This window comes from Lepus europaeus, chromosome 18, assembly GCF_033115175.1.
Source record: "Lepus europaeus isolate LE1 chromosome 18, mLepTim1.pri, whole genome shotgun sequence".
Taxonomy (NCBI): domain Eukaryota; kingdom Metazoa; phylum Chordata; class Mammalia; order Lagomorpha; family Leporidae; genus Lepus; species Lepus europaeus.
In genome coordinates, this window is record NC_084844.1 from 67,698,112 (window position 1) to 67,710,090 (window position 11,979).

Consider the following 11,979-nt stretch of genomic DNA (forward strand, 5'->3'; position numbering starts at 1 on the left):
GTTGCAGGATGGGGGTGGGAGGCAGTGGGGGAGAGCAGGGGCAGGGCGGGGGGTGAGGGAAGGGGTGGGGCAGGAGTTGCAGGGGGGCCCGGTGGGTCACCATAGTAACAGCTCTGCTCCCAGGCTTGAGTCTAAGGGGAAGGAGATAAAAGGTTTTGTATCAATCTCTGTCGGGAAAGCGAGCCTTGGTGAACAGGGCTGGAGGGGCTTCAGTGGAGAGGGGCTCCACGGGCTGGGGTCCTGCTGTTTGGGGGCAGGTGGGAGGAGGGGAGGAGGGAGATGGGGGCTGGCCAGGGAGCCGCCACTGCCTGTTTCGCCTCTAAAGGGGGCCCCCGGGCCTCAGTCTCTCCTTCTGCTCAGTGGGGCGGCCGCTCGCACTTGGCTGGCAACGCGCCTGGGACGGGGGCAGGCGGGGGGGGGGGGGCAGGCAGCTGGGGCCCTGCAGCTGGCTGACTGGCTGTCTGGCGTGTCGCAGAGCCTGCAGCCCCGTCCTCTACATAGAAGCAGTCTGGGCTTATCCAGCCCTCATGCAGCCGGGGACAGGTTCACGGGCACCGAGAGTGGACAAACCCATCTTGCTGCCCAAGTGGCAGAGTCAGGCCTTGCTGTCCAGGGCCCCGCTGGACAGGGGGCAGCTTGGACTCAGGGCTTCCATGCATGTGTGTTGTGTGCGTGTATGGATAGCTGTGCACGTGACTCCCGGGGGGGGCCTTGTGGTCCCATGCATGCATCTGCACACGGCTCACCTGTCCCACCTGTCTGTGCCCCACTGGGTCTGCCTTGCCTTCATGCCACAGTTGCTAGCATCTGCAGTGCACCTGGTGCTAGGAGGGGAGGGGCGGGGGGGGTGTCGTGGGCTGGTGCAGCAAAGAGAAAGCAACACAAAAACTGTCTTTATGGGAAGTGGAAGAGAGAGCGAGCAGAAGGATGGTGCCCTTCCCCCCAGCCACGCTTTGCTTTCCATGGTTTTATTTACTCTCAGTAAAGGATGGAGTGGAAAATTCCAGAAATAAACGGTTCTGAAGTTGTTGTTTTTTTTTTTTTTACAAAAAGATTTATATCTTTATTTCTTTGAAAGGCAGAGAGAAAAGGAGAAAGAGATTTTCCATTCACTAGTTCACTCCCAAAGGGACACAAGAGCCAGAACCAGGAGCCAGGAGCTTCTTCTGGGTCTCTCATGTAGATGCAGGGGCCCAAGCACCTGGGTCATCGTCCATTGTTTTCCTGGGTGCACTAGCAGGGAGCTGGATCAGAAGTGGAGCAGCCAGGACTCGAACCGGCGCCCATATGGGATGCCAGCACTGTAGGTGGCGGGTTAACTCACTGTGCGTCAGTACCCGCCCCTGGGTGAATATCTTAGAAGTGGCCCCACTCTGCTGTGGGGCATGGGTGTTGCTGGAGTCCGTCTTGAGGCCCCCAAGTTGGGGAACATTGCCCACTGGCAGTCCCCTGCTCCCAGCCTGCGGTCACCTCCTCCCAGAAGCCAGAAAGGAAGCTCTCGAGTGCTCGGGCTGACTTTGGGAGTTGGTGACAGAGTTGTCTGGCTCAGATCCCAAGTGGCTCACTGCGGGATGCTGGGAAGTGGCCCCCAAGGTGTCCCTGTTCCTGGGATCCGCGGGAGTCCCTTGTCCAGCAGGGCAGGGTCTCAGCAGAGGAGAAGGTCGTGGGGCCATGGGACGTTGGAGCTGCCACAGGTCCTTGATGTATTTATTGGAAAGGCCAAGTGACAGTGAGAGAGAGAGGCAAAGACAGGGACTCGTGGCTGTTCAGTGAGATACAACTGCATTGTCCATGTTCGGCAGCCATTTGTGGGACGTCACAGGAAGTCCTCCCAGACTGCACGGAAGGAGGACTTGCACTCTTGAATGGAGTAATCCACCCATTTTACAGATGGGCAGGCAAGCCCCCAAGGCCACTGGGCAGCTGGGACGTCCAGCTCCACAGACAGTGGCTCCCAGGGCTGCTGGGCAGGGCAGGTGCCTGTCCATGGCGGCCGCTGAGTGAACACCTCTGGACCATCCCCTGCACGCCCTTGATCAGTAGTGAGGTCCCCATCGCAGGCAGCATCCAAGCCGAGGCAGGCAGAGGCTTGGGGTGAGTCCTTCTTTCGTTCAGAGTGAGGAGCTCCTGAGCATGGCTTCTCAACTCAGACTTTCAAATCAAACAAATAAATCCTTTATTAAAAAAAAAATTGTGGCATAGCAGATAAAACTGTCACCTGCAGTGCCAACATCCCATATGGGCGCCGGTTTGAGTCCCGGCTGCTCCACTTCCAAACCAGCTCTCTGCTGTGGCCTGGGAAAGCAGTAGAAGATGGCCCAAGTCCTTGGGCCCCTGCACCCATACGGGAGACCCTGAAGAAGCTCCTGGCTCCTGGCTTCAGATCAGCACAGCTCCAGGTGTTGCAGCCAACTGGGGAGTGAACCAGCGGATGGAAGACCTCTCTCTCTCTCTCTCTCTCTCTCTCTCTCTCTGCCTCTCCTTCTCTCTCTGTGTAATTCTGACTTTCAAGTAAATAAATCTTTCAAAAAAAAAAAAAAAGCCTTGCAGGAGTTTTGAAACCAAGTCATCTTCAAACGATTAGCAATTGGGCACCATCATCATTCCTTTGTGATTTTTTCCATTCTTGAGGCGGACGTTGCGACAGCCTTCTGGGGCTGTCAGGGGGTTCCGTGGGTCAGTCTTGGGAAGTGCCCAGGACGCGACCAGAGCCATAGCACGGGCAGAGGTGACGCTATCCGGTGCGGAAGGATGTTCTCGCTCTTCTCCGGGGGACCTCTCCCCAGAGCTGGCCGTAGACTCCTACTCTTACTTGTGTTAACAGCACCCACCTGACAAACACTCGCCGAGTCTGCTTCTGGGAGGCTTCTAAATCGGTTTGCTGTTAGCCGGGAGCCTCAGGGGCCAGGAGAGCTAACAACCTCAGTGAGGCCAATCCACCTGTTCCTGAAGCTACTTAGTTTCCATTTGTGTTTGCTAATTCTTTTTGCTTTCTTGCAACTCAAAAGACAAATGTGAGGGGTGGGTATTTAAGGCAGTGGCTTAAGTCGCTGCTTCGGACAGCTGAGTCCTAGATTAGCGTCCGGTTTGGGTTCCAGCCACTCTGCCTCCAGCTCCCTGCTAATGCACCTGGGAAAGCAGCAGAGGATGCAAGTCCTTGGGTTCCTGACACCCATGTGGGAGGCTCCAGGTGGAGTTCCAGGCTTCCTGGTTTCAGCCTGGCTCAGCCCTGGCTGTTGTAGCCATCTGGGGATTGAAGCAGCGATTGGAAGATCTTCCCCTCTCTCTGCCTTTCAGATAAAAAAATGAAAATAAAGGGGCTAGCGCTATGGCTTGGTGGGGCTAAGCCTCCACCTGCAGTGCCAGCATCCTATATGGGCGCTGGTTTGTTTCCTGGCTGCTCCACTTCCGATCCAGCTCCCTGCTAGTGGCCTGGGAAAAGCAATGGAAGACAAGTGCTTGGGCTTCTGCAACCATGTGGGAGACCTAGAAGAAACTCCTGGATCCGGGCTTCAGCCTGGCCCAGCCGTGGCTGTTGTGACCATCTGGGGAGTGAACCAGCAGATGGAAGACTGTTCTCCCTCTCCCTCTCCCTCTGTAACTCTGACTGAGCCTCGGTCTCACCATCTGTAAGATGGGTTTGCTGGCAGCTTCCATCTGTTAAGTACACTTAAGTTCTGGGCACACAGTGGGATGCTCAAAAGCGCAGGCCACGCCCCTCAGGTGGGTGGTGACGGGGATCTCTCTGTGCCCCTTCTGTGACTCTGGGGTCTGCACAGAACCCCACCTTAGCTGGGCTGCCCAGCCCGCCCACTTCCCTTCCCCTGGCGGGCCATGCTTGCAGCCCGAGACGACGGGGCGTGGGTGCTGCCTGTCATCATGTCCCCCTGTATCCTGGGCCCAGCAGCCCATCCCCCGCTTCCCCACCAGTGTCTGCGTGCGCGTGGGGCCTGTGGGGGCAGAGTTTCTGATTGTGCAGCGGGGTGTGCACGGACTTCCCACGTGTGCCAGGCCGGCCGTGGGTGGCTGTGTTGGGGGCCGCCCTCTGCCTGTCCCCTCTCTGAGTTGTGGGCGTGGCCCCGGGGCAGGTGGGCGGGGGTGGGGGGAGACTCAGGGAGGGGAGGACCGCGCTCCAGCTGTGGGACCCTGGATCGCTCACTGCACCCTTGTTTCCTTTGTTCAAGCAAACTTACCTATTATTTTTTTAAAAGATATATTTATCTGAAAAGCAGAGATATGGAGAGAGTGAGAGAGAGAGAGAGAGAGAGAAAGACAGAGAGAGAGAGACAGAGAGAAAGGTCATCCATCCTCTGGTTCACTCCCCAAATGTCCACATCGGCCCGGCAGGCCAGACTGAACCACGTCGCCAGGAGTTTCATCCCCGACAAGCTGGTGCGTAGGAGATGCGGTCATGTTCCTCCGCGGGGGTGGCGGAGCGTGAGAGGGCCGTAGCCCCCCCTGGCGCGGCTGAAACGTGAGAGAAATCGGTATTCCCAACTCCTGGCCAGGGCCGGAGGCAGCAGGGACTTCCTGGCACCCGCCAAGGTGGAAAGGACTTCCCCGTGTCCTTCCAGGTCAGCAGTGGTCAAGGAGTGGATGCTGCTTCTGGAAAGCGGCTCCAGGAGGGGAGGGCTAGGGTCCCCCTTGCTGGTGGGCCCAAGCCCCACCTGCCTCTGACTCCCAGTGCCTTCCTGCTCCCGTGTCAGATGAGCGGCGTGAGCAGGGAGCCAACTTCTGTTCTTTGTTTCTGAGTGTGGGCTTTGTGTCTTCTGAAGTATTTTTCTGATTGACAGTAAGAAAAAAAAGTTCAGAGGATTCTCATAGGCCCTCACCGCACATATAGGCAGCCTGGCCCACCGTTCAGCTCCCCAAGGCAGTGACACATTCGTTACAACAGATGAGCCTACCTGCCCTTGTCCTTGTCACTCAGGGTCCCTAGGATATGTTAGGGTTCACACTTTAAAAAAAAAGATTTGTTTATTTATTTATTTGAAAGTCAGAGTTACACACAGAGAGAAGGAGGAGAGGCAGAGAGAGAGAGAGAGAGAGAGAGAGGTCTTCCACCCACTGCTTCACTCCCCAATTGGCCGCAACAGTTGGAACTGCACCAATCTGAAGCCAGGAGCCAGGAGCTTCTTCCAGGTCTCCCTCACAGAAGCAGAGGCCCAAGGACTTGGGCCATCTTCTACTGCTTTTCCAGGCCACAGCAGAGAGATGGATCGGAAGTGGAGCAACCAGGACTTGAACCGGTGCCTATATGGGATGCCGGCACCTCAGACCGTGGCTTTACCCACTACGCCACAGCGCCAGCCCCCATGCTTTTTTTTTAAAGTCACTTTTGGCCAACATCTAACATCCTGTATTTATTTATTTATTTATTTTCATTTTATTTGAGAGAGAGAGAGATGGAGATGGAGAGAGGTCTTCCATCCACTGTTTCATTCCCTCAAATGCCCACAACGGTCTCCATCCAGAGATCTCTCACTGGGGGTGGCAGGGCCCGAGCACTGGAGCCAGCACCTGCTCCCTCCCACGGTGAGCATCAGCAGGAAGCTGGATCAGAAGTGGATTCATGGGGGCTCAAACCAGACACCATGACCCGGGATGTGGGTGTCCCAGGTGGCGAGGTAGCTGCTGTGCCAAACAGCCACCTGTAGAGGTCACTCTTGATGCCGTCTACAGGTTTGGACAAAGGAAAGATGCTGTGGAGGCTGTTACGCATCACACAGAGTAGTGCCATTCACTGCCCTAAACGCCCCCTCCAAAACCCCCCCATGCTCTATCTGTTGCTGCCTCCCTCCCCCCTCTCTCCCCTCCTTTCCTCCCTCCCCTCCTTCCCTCCCTCCCCCCTCCCTCCCGCAGCCTCTGATCTTTCTGCTGTCCACACAGCTTTGCCTTTCCCAGGATGCCATAGAGTTGGGATCACACAGTTGTGGCCTTTTCACATTGGTTTCTTTTACTAAGTAACATGCGTTTAAGATTCCTCCACGGGACCGGCGCTGTGGCGTAGCGGGCTAAGCCGCCGCCTGCAGTGCTGGCATCCCATATGGGTGCTGGTTCAAGTCCCAGGTGCTCCACTTCTTTTTTTTTTTTATTTTTTGACAGGCAGAGTGGACAGTGAGAGAGAGACAGAGAGAAAGGTCTTCCTTTTGCCGTTGGTTCACCCTCCAATGGCCGCCACGGTAGGCGCGCTGCGGTCGGCGCACCACGCTGATCCGATGGCAGGAGTCAGGTGCTCCTCCTGGTCTCCCATGGGGTGCAGGGCCCAAGCACTTGTGCCATCCTCCACTGCACTCCCGGGCCACAGCAGAGAGCTGGCCTGGAAGAGGGGCAACCAGGACAGAATCCGGTGCCCCGACCGGGACTAAAACCCGGTGTGCCGGCACCGCAAGGCGGAGGATTAGCCTAGTGAGCCATGGCGCCGGCCCCAGGTGCTCCACTTCTGAGCCAGTTCTCTGCTATGGCCTGGGAAAGCAGTGAAAGATGGCCCAAGTCTTTGGGCTCCTGCAGCTGTGTAGGAGACCTGGAAGAAGCTCCTGGCTCTGAATTGGCGCAGCTCCAGCCGTTAGGGCCATTTGGGGAGTGAACCAGCAGATAGAAGACTCTCTCTCTCTCTCTCTCTCTCTCTGCCTTTCTAGTAAAAATAAATAAATCTTTAAACATTAATATTAAAGGGGCCTATGCTGTGGCATAGAGGGTAAAGCCACCACCTGCAGTGCCAGCATCCCATATGGGTGCTGGTTTGAGACCTGGCTGCTCCACTTCCAATCCAGCTCTCTGCTATGGCCTGGAAAAGCAGTAGAAGATGGCCCAAGGCCTTGGGCCCCTGCACCCACGTGGCAGAAGCTCCCAGCTTCAGATGGGCCCAACTCTGGCACTTACAGCCATTTGGGGAGTGAACCAGCAGATGGAAGATCTGTCTCTCTCCCTCCCTCTCTGTCTCTGTAACTCTGCCTATCAAATAAATAAATATTAAAAAAAAGGTGAACACATTTGGGGGAAAAAAAGGTTCTAGAAAGTTCCAAAACCAAAACTTGAATTGGCGGCACACCGACGTAGTACATGGGATCCACACCAGCCACAGGTGTGCCCACTCAGCATTACGCATCGTCAGGGATCTGGGGACGAGTTAGGTACATGGGCAGGCGAGGGCAGTTGGCCTGGCGGTTCTGGCACCGATGGAAACGCCTGTGTCCCATATTGGAGTGCCGGGGCTCATCCCTGGTCACCCTGCCCCCAGCATCCTGGTAATGCAGAGCCCATGTCCTATGTCGGAGTGCTGGGGCTGAATCCCCGGTCATCCTGCCCCCGGCGGGATGGAATGAAGGAACAGAAAGACAGACAGGGCTCTGCCCATGTGGGATGCCAGCACTGCAGGCAGCGGCTTTACCCACCGGCCCCTTGAGCCATCCTCTGCTGCTTTCCCAGGTGCATTAACAAGGAGCTGGATTGGAAGTGGAGCAGCCGGGACTCACACTAACCATCATACAGGATGCCAGCATTGCAGGCAGCATCTTAACCCAGTGTGCCACACCAGCCCCCCTCACTCATTCTACTTTCTGTGTCTATGTCTGTGTCTACATATCTCATAGAAATGGAGCCCTGCAGAATTTGTTTTCCTGTGAATGGCTTAATAGCTTGTCATCGTCCATGTTCATCCATAGCATAGGACATGTCAGCCCGGTGAACAGTGTCCCATTGCAAGCCTACGGCCACCTGCCCACTGACGGACACTTGAAATGCTTCCATCCCCTCGGCTGTCATGAATAACGTTGCTGCGACTGTGGGTATGGAAGGATTTCTTTGACATCCTGCTTTGAATCCTTTTGGGCATATACCTGGAAGAGGAAGTGGTCGACCATACACAGCTGTGTTACCAATTTACATTCCTACCAGCATCCAGTTTCTCTGCCTCCTCACCAGTTTGTTGTTTGCTGTTTTATTTGTTTGTTTGTTGACAGACAGAGTGGACAGTGAGAGAGAGAGACAGAGAGAAAGGTCTTCCTTTTCCATTGGTTCACCCCCCAAATGGCCACTATGGCCGGTGCACTGCGCTGATCCAAAGCCAGGAGCCGGGTACTTCCTCCCGGCCTCCCATGCAGGTGCAGAGCCCAAGCACTTGAGCCATCCTCCACTGCCTTCCCGGGCCACAGCAGAGAGCTGGACTGGAACAGGAGCAACCAGGACAGAATCCAACACCTCAACCGGGACTAGAACCCGGGTGCCAGTGCAGCAGGTGGAGGATTAGCCAAGTGAGCCGCTGTGCCAGCCTTGTTTGGTTGTTTATAACAGGTGTCCCAATGCTGTGAAATGGTATCGCATTGTGGTTTTGATTTGCATTTCTATTTTATTTTATTTATTTATTTGAGAGGTAGAGTTAGAGACAGAAAGAGAGGGAGAGACACAGAGAGAAGTCTCCCATTTGTTGGTTCACTCCTCAAATGGCTGCTACAGCCAGAGCTGGGCCAATCTGAAGCCAGGAGCCAGGAGCTTCTTCTGGGTCTCCCATGCAGGTGCAGGGGCCCAAGCACTTGGACCATCTTCTACTGCTTTCCCAGGCCATTAGCAGAGAGCTGGATCAGAAGGGAAGAGGAACAGCTGGGACTTGAACCGGTGCCCATATGGGATGTCAGCGCCACAGGCAGAGGCTTAGCCCACTACACTGCAGCACCGGCCCCTGATTTGCATTTCTTTTTTTTTTTTTGACATGCAGAGTGGACAGTAGGAGAGAGATAGAGAGAGACAGAGAAAAAGCTCTTCCTTTTCTGTTGGTTCAGCCCCCAATGGCAGCTGCGGCTGGTGCACTACGCTGATCCGAAGCCAGGAGCCAGGTGCTTCTGGTCTCCCATGTGGGTGCAGGGCCCAAGCACTTGGACCATCCTCCACTGCCTTCCCGGGCCACAGCAGAGAGCTGGCCTGGAAGAGGGGCAACCGGGACAGAATCTGGTGCCCCAACCAGGACTAGAACCTGGTGTGCCGGCGCCACAGGTGGAGGATTAGCCTATAGATTTGCATTTCTGAAATGACTGGTGATGCAGAGAATATGTTCACATGATGGCTGGCCATTTGTACATCTTCCCTGCAGCAGTGCCTGTTCACGTCCTTTACCTATTTTAATCGGGTTGCCCGTTTTATTGGTGCTGAGTTGCAGGGCTATTTGTCCTCCTCATTCCATGGGTTACCTTTCACAGTATCAGCTCGGTCTGTTGGTGCCCAGGTCAGGTGTTTGCCAGTAGCAGCCTTTCCGGAAGCACAGAAACTCCACCTCAAGGGGTCCCTGGCAGCCTGAACATCAAGTTCATGGTTGGCTTCCCAGGCTGGGGATGGGTGGGACACAGACCCTCCAGGCAGGAGAGGCCATTCGCCTGGAGCAAGCCTGATGTGCCGTCAATCTCCTTTGAGCCTGGAAGTCAGCACGAGCCCCTTGCATTCATGAGGAAACCGAGCCCCACAGGATCTCCGTGGGAGCAGACACACCAGCAGACGCCAGGACTCTGGGAAAGAGACTCATTTTTCCTAAGTGTAGACTATGAACGTGCTTCCGTGGGCACAAGAGTGGCCACAGTGAGGCCCCAAGACCCACATCCCATGGAAGAAGGAGGCCGAGAGGACTGCAGGGACCCCCCAGTTCCCTAAGTGCTCTCACCTCCTACCATCCGTAAACGCTGTAGACGTAACACCTGTCTATGATATATTCCCCCTACAGTCTACAGTCAGCTTTGGAGTCTCTGGCCCTGGAATTGGAAGCCCTGGCTTTGGAGCTCAGCCTGGCCATTGAACAGCTTGAGCAACAGGCCAGGAACTTTGCACGGCTCACTCACTCACACCTTAATTTGTAAAATGCTAAGCTGCAAAAAAAAAAAAAAAAAAAAAGCCAGCATCCCACATGAGCATCAGTTCGAGTCCTGGATGCCCCACTTCCCATCTAGCTCCCTGCTAATGCGCCTGGGAAAGCAGCAGACAATGGCCCAAGTGCTTGGACCCCTGCACCCACGTGGTAGACCAGAAGAAACTCCTGGCTCCTGGTTTTGGCCTGGCCCTGCCCTGGCTGCTGTGGCCATCTGGAAAGTGGACCTGAAAAATCTCCCTGCTTTCAGATAAATAAAATAAAAGTCTTCTTAAAAATGAGTAAAATGTGGGTGAGTGTGGCAAACTCAAAGCTTGCAAAGGGGCCTACATAGCCCACAGGTGGGAGATGCAGGCACCCCAACCACTTGACCAACACGCACCCGTTATTTCATTTTTTTAAAGATTTATTTATTATTTATTTGAAAGTCAGAGTTACACACAGAGAGGAGAGAGAGAGAGAGAGAGAGAGAGAGAGAGAGGTCCACCATCTTCTGGTTCACTCCCTAAATGGCTGCAATGGCTGGAGCTGTGCGGATCTGAAGCCAGGAGCCTGGAGCTTCTTCCGGGTCTCCCACGTGGGTGCAGCGGCCCAAGGACGTGGACCATCTTCTACTGCTTTCCCAGGCCATAGCAGAGAACTGGATTGGAAGAGGAGCAGCTGGGACTCGAACTGGCGTCCAATATGAGATGTTGGCACTGCAGGCGGCGGCTTTACCTGCTACGCCACAGCAGTGCCCCCCCTCCTTATTTCATTTTTATAACAACCCTATCAGGAGGTATAAACAGGCTCAGAAAGCTTAAGAAATGTAGCCAAGGAGCCAGCGCTGTGACGCAACGGGTTAAAGCCCTGGCCTGAAGGGCCAGCATTCTATATGGACGCCGGTTCTTCTTCTTCTTCTTCTTCTTTTTTTTTTTTTTTAATTTTTGACAGGCAGAGTGGACAGTGAGATAGACAGAGAGAAAGTTCTTCCTTTGCCGTTGGTTCACCCTCCAATGGCCGCCGCGGCCAGCACCTTGCGGCCAGCGCTCCGCACTGATCCGAAGGCAGGAGCCAGGTGCTTCTCCTGGTCTCCCATGGGGTGCAGGGCCCAAGCACTTGGGCCATCCTCCACTGCACTCCCGGGCCATAGCAGAGAGCTGGCCTGGAAGAGGGGCAACCGGGACAGAATCCGGCGCCCCAACTGGGAATAGAACCTGGTGTGCTGGCGCCGCAAGGCGGAGGATTAGCCTGTTGAGCCATGGCGTGGGCCGGCGCCGGTTCTAATCCTGGCTGCTCCTCTTCTGATCCAGCTCCTGGCTTCGGATCAGTGCAGCTCCGGCCGTTGCAGCCAGCTGGGGAGTGAACCAGCAGATGGAAGACCCCCCCCCTTTCTCTCTCTCTCTCTCTCTCTGCCTCTCCTCTTTCTATAACTCTGTCTTTCAAATAAATTTTTAAAAATCTTAAAAATAAAGAAATGTAGCCAAGATCACCCAGTTAGGGACGTGAGATTTGAACACAGGACCTGCTCCCCAGTGCCCCAACTTCTGATTGAAACGATACAGGGAAGTTGAAGGACTAACAATAAACTCCCTCATACTCTTCCCCCAGGGCCAACAACCCTTGCATACTGCCACTCTTACTTCAGCATGCATTTTGTGAATATATGCATGTTTTGAACTACTTGAGAATACGATACAGGCATGGTGATTTACCCACCTCTGCCTATACACTGAGGGTTTGTTATTCATTTTGAAATGGTGCACAGCAGGTAAAGCTGCCGCCTGCAGTGCCGGCATCCCATATGGGCAGCGGTTCAAGTCCTGGCTGCTCCACTTCCAATCCAGCTCTCTGCTGTGGCCTGGGAAAGCAGTACAAGATGGCCCAGGTGCTTGGGCCCCTGCACCCATGTGGGAGACCTGGAAGAAGCTCCTGGTTCCTGGCTTCGGATTGGTCCAGCTCTACTGATTGCGGCCAGCTGGGGAGTGAACCAGCGGATGGAAGACTTCTCTCTCTCTCTGCCTCTCCTCTCCCTGTAATTCTGCCTTTCAAATAAATAAATAAATAAATGGAGGAGGAGGAGGGATTAGTGGGGCAGGCATGGTGGCCCAGCGGGTTAGGCTGTTGCTTGCAACACAGGCATCTCATGGAGA